Source organism: Haliotis asinina, chromosome 14 (genome assembly GCF_037392515.1).
Source record: "Haliotis asinina isolate JCU_RB_2024 chromosome 14, JCU_Hal_asi_v2, whole genome shotgun sequence".
NCBI lineage: Eukaryota > Metazoa > Mollusca > Gastropoda > Lepetellida > Haliotidae > Haliotis > Haliotis asinina.
Window position 1 is genome coordinate 54,610,875 of NC_090293.1, and position 5,124 is coordinate 54,615,998.

Here is a 5,124-nt window from a genome sequence, read left to right on the forward strand (position 1 = left end):
TCAGCTATAGTAGTGAGCTGATGAGAAAATAGCTTAATGTGATCTTCGGTATTTTCAAAGCGGTCAGGTGTTAGGTTTGAAGTACATAATACCTCATACAGTTTCCAATTCTCTTTTTTTAAAATTCCACTTAGATGATTATGATGAATCAGCGGTTGGGCTGATGGTTACAATGAAAATACAAAGTAAATACAATATGCAGAGTTAACCGGACAGCAACAGCTTGAAGATTTGTATTAAGAGGAACAGGTCTGTTAATGACTCCCTGTCATATAAAAATAGACGCTCCTCCAGACGCCTCATATCCTGGTGGAGAAAATAAATAATGCCAATTGTATTGCCTTAAGTCAAATCTGTCAGTGGGTTTAGTGCTGATGGTTTATAGTCTTGAATTAATAACTGTACATCGTTGATATTATTTCTATGTCCTCTGCAATTCCACTGGATGAGATTTACAGATTGAGTCATGGAGGCTCAGTTGGGGACCTGTTTCGGGAACGTGAGGAAGAAACGTTGCTTCCTCTCTCCTGCGATGGAGTCACCTCCATTTCCAAAGGAGCAAATATGTTTTCAGTAGTGATGTCCACAGAGGGAAGATTTCCAACTTTCAACAGTTGTTTTGCTTTTTCTTGTCTTTCTTGGTTTGCCAACATTTTGTTCTGTGTGAACGGCAATCTGAGTAGTTTGTGTTTCTGAAGATGCAATGTTTGGTTGAATGTTTGTACTAAGACTGAGAGGCTGATCAGAATGTATCCAAGTTAACTCAGCCTGACTCAAGATAGAGGAGGTCGGTGCAGACCGGGTACCTGCAGCAGAGTAAGACAAAGTGGTAGGATTTTGTGTCTGGCTTGCGTACAGTTTTTTGGCTTCAAAAAAAGAAAGATTATGTTTGCATTTGATTTTGATTATTTCGGACTGTTTTTGCCACTCGGGACATGACTTTAAAGAAGCAACATGACTTCCTCCACAGTTCGCACATATGTCTTTGACACAATCAGACAGATCGTGACGATCACCACACCGATCACACACAACAAGATTGTGACAAGACTTTGAGCCATGGCCAAATTTTTGACAGTTATAGCATCTGAGTGGAGTGGGGATATTCACTTCCACCCCGATATTCAAATAACCAGCCTTAATTGATCGTGGAACTGACGCACATGCAAATGTCACAAGGTATGTGATTGTGTTTTTAATAATGTCATCAACTTTTTGGTGAAACGTTTAATGGATGTTACACCTTGATCTGCTAATTCAGATTGAATTTCATGTTCTGACATGTCAGACGGGGATCGATCTCGGTCTCGAACAATGCCTCGACATGAGTTCTATGAGGGATACTACCACCTCAATATTGGCAAACTGAGTGACCGATAGAAGATTGAGAAATTGTTGCTCTCTCTCACATTCCACAAAAAGTGAGCCATTTCGAAGACAAGTTACATTTTTCACATCTGCGCAGATCCCAGAAACAGCTTTGGACACAGTAAGTGGATTTAATTTGATAGGTGCGTGATCAGAGGCTTCAATCACCAAGAACCGAGACCACGATTCTACATTTTTTTAAATGGTTTCGTTGGAACCATCGTGTTCCAAACGTCTCTTTTTCTCATATCTAGCGGAACCAGAATGGTCTTGTGACATTGTGAAAGATATTAATTCAACACCCGTGCTCCTCACCCGTCACGGAGTGTCAACAAGGACATTGCACCGGACATCCAGGATGCAAACACCAAGGATACAAGGATGTTATACTCAAGCATGTATGACATGAAAAAGTGAAGTGGTTTACCAAATGTCTGGTTGGTGCGGCCCATTACAAATAACCGGAAACCTGCAGATTTCAGAGGTCAACGTCACCGGATTGGCCCATGAGTCACCACCTTCTGGCATTGTACTCTAGGCAAATAAACAGAAGCAAATTTCAGATAATAACAGTCACATTCATAAATGCAAAACAGTTTACAGCATCCAACATGATTATTATGTTTCATGCACAGGGCATGGCATGACCAGCCGATTGGCAGAACCGGGCCCATTCTACCACCCGCCTAGGTGAAGTCAGGGCCAAAGTGGTGTGTTGAGCAACAGAAACACGGTTGCAGGTCTCAACCACCAGGATCCTTTCCTCCACCGACACAGGGGCCCAACCCACGGCTAACAGGTTGCCCAATTTGGTCGCCTCTGACGACCAGCAATGGACCAGCTGTGGACACATTCAGTCCCGGGTCCACACGGGAGGGGGAGGGGGAGACTGGGAGTGAGGGTGGGAGGAGGGAGGACGTAGGACAAGGAATACATTCATTCAAAATTACATCAGAAAAGGACGTTTAGTGATAACAAACGCGTTACTAACCAAAATACAACCAATATTAACAAATCAGATAAGAGTAGACAGTAGCTCGCATAAAGCGACTTCTTTTTCCTCGCAGAATGCAGATGTAAACGGATGAAGCGCCCGTTACAACAACAACAAAAATAAAGGAAATACTGAATAGCTTTCATATGCTCAACTTTCGATATGGAACAGTGAAAAAGCATGTCTTGTATCTTCTCCTCGGCACTGGGTCAGATTAAATGTATGAGCTCTAGGACCTCGTGATCTTATGTCTCTAAAAATGTTTTTGTTTATACAGTTGTGATACATTTGATTTCACACAATCTCTGTTTAGGAACCAAATATTCAGTGCAAAGGAGGGAATGCTAGAACCCCACAAAGGTGACCACTCCGTTCAGTGTTTCATGTTCTTTGATCAGCAGACGATGGAACTGGGATCAATAAACCAATAATGCTGATGTTCAGGACATCCCAGGTCATCGCCGAGAGTATTGACTCATTGACCGGACCTCAATCCATAGAGGTCAGTCTATGGTAGAGATGTTGTCAATGGACAGTGCTGATGGTTGGCAGACAGACTCCGTCTGATCGTTAGGAAGATGTGAGGGGACACGTTTTGTCTTCCAGGACTGTGTCTGTGTGTCTTGTGTCTGTGGGGAGGGGGTGGAGTCCGGACCCCTTGAACCCCACCTCTGGATGGATCCGTCCATGGCATTATATCAAGTTTAATAGAAGGAAACAAATGTGGTCCTTCATTCTCTCTGAAGGGCGGTGGGGTAGCCTCGTGGTCAATGTGTTCAATCGTGATACCGAGGACCCGGGTTCGATTCACCACATGGATACAATGTGTGCAGTCCATTTCTTGTGTCCCCCGCCGTGATACTGCTGGAATATTGGTAAGGGCGGCGTAAAATTAAAGCCACCCACTCATTCGCCCTGAGTATCGTATTTCCCCGAATAAACGCGCAGGCATATATTTGTTTCGGACATGTTAACCCTTGGCGTCTATAACGATAATAAACGGGAGGCCCAGTCGTGTAGCCAAACCCCAATGTTAAATCAAAATCCTGGCGTTGTTCGAGAAAGTACGGCGTGTTTCTCAATCTATCCGCACCATGACGCTCTTCTCCGAATGTCGACCCCAAAGCACCTATGCACCAGGTTCAAGTTTTCCAGATACCGTGACCAACTGTGAGATAACTGACCCACTTTTCACAAATGTGTCAAACTACGGGCAAAGTGATTCTACCAACCTGGAGATATCCGCTGATAGTGTCCAGAGATACGTTAGTACATGCAGTACAATACTTGCCATAGTCATTTGGCATGTTTGGTTGTAATATTGGTACAACAACAGAAACGCAACTCTGTTTAGTCTTTTTTTGTTTGTTTGTTTGTTTGTTTTTGTTTTTGTTCATTGTCAAATTTTCAAATTGAATAGTTTCTTGTGGTGTTCAGTATATTATACTTAATATTTTAGCTACTTTACAGCAATCTGTAAATGGCAGTCAGTGTCCTTGTAGAAATCCGCCTCGGCGCTTCGACAAGCATGGGTTGGTGAAAAGCAGCTCACAGAACTTCTTGGGACAATTGTTTCGCATACCTTTGAATTTTACGACCCGGTCCAAGTGCACATCTTGTAAACAAACAAACAAACAAATAAATAAATACCAGACACCCTGAATAACATCATTCATATGTGGGTCATTTCGCCACTATGACTTGTTCTGTTTGTAAATAACAATGCAATGAATAAATATTACATTTTCAGAAATTCCTTTGCCCTTTGTGATTAATGTGTGTATCCGCGAAGTGCCGATGTGATGACAAATCTTAACTCCCTCACTCAGTCGTCACAAAAACGGAAACGCGTCATTATAGTAGTCATCTGTTTATGTACGTTTTGTGGCTACTATATATGGATAATATTATTATTTTAGAGAAGATTTGGTTTCCTAAAATTATCAGCTTCAGATCAGAGACCATATCTCTTTATTGAAACAGGATTTCAAAGAAAATATACAATCTGAACGATTTGAAGGTTTAGTAATGACTGTGATCAGTATAATCCTCCGGTATATAGTCGAATTTGCTGGCATATGTATAATATTTTATGTACAGTCCACTTACTGATTTGGCGCAGTTTGGGTCATCTAAAAAACAATATTCTTACTGAGATATGGGCGTGTATGAATGCGGAACACGGCGCTCCAAACATAGTGATATAACGTATTTACATTACTTTGCCATACACTGCGCATCCATAAGACGGTGTATGGAGCAGTACACTCGATTACCAATAATCGACTCTTTTCGAGATCAGTTTGTGATAGCATATTGCTGACAAGAAATAGACTGTGGTCATTTGAATAATAAGACAATGCCAGGTACAGATATGTTAATGGACTTGATAAAGAAAACAAACGTCAAGTTTACATACACATTCATGACATGCGTCGTTATCTATACTGACAATTCATTTGAGCTTCGTGCTTGTTTACTACCCGACGACATCGGCCATGACAATGTTTGTCTCATCTTCACAGGTGAGGTGACTGTTGCGCGTGAAATTAACACCTGTACTGACGACATCACAGACGTCGTTTCAGCACGTCGTTGCCAAGGCCACGACACACCAGGTCGATCGATGGTTAGCGAACGACAGTTTAACTTACATGATACAATCAACAAGTAGGTCGCGCGACATCCCGTTCCTACTCCCTGCCACGATTTAATGATATTTTCATTGACGAAGAACGCTCTTCTGTCGGCTGCAAAGCAGC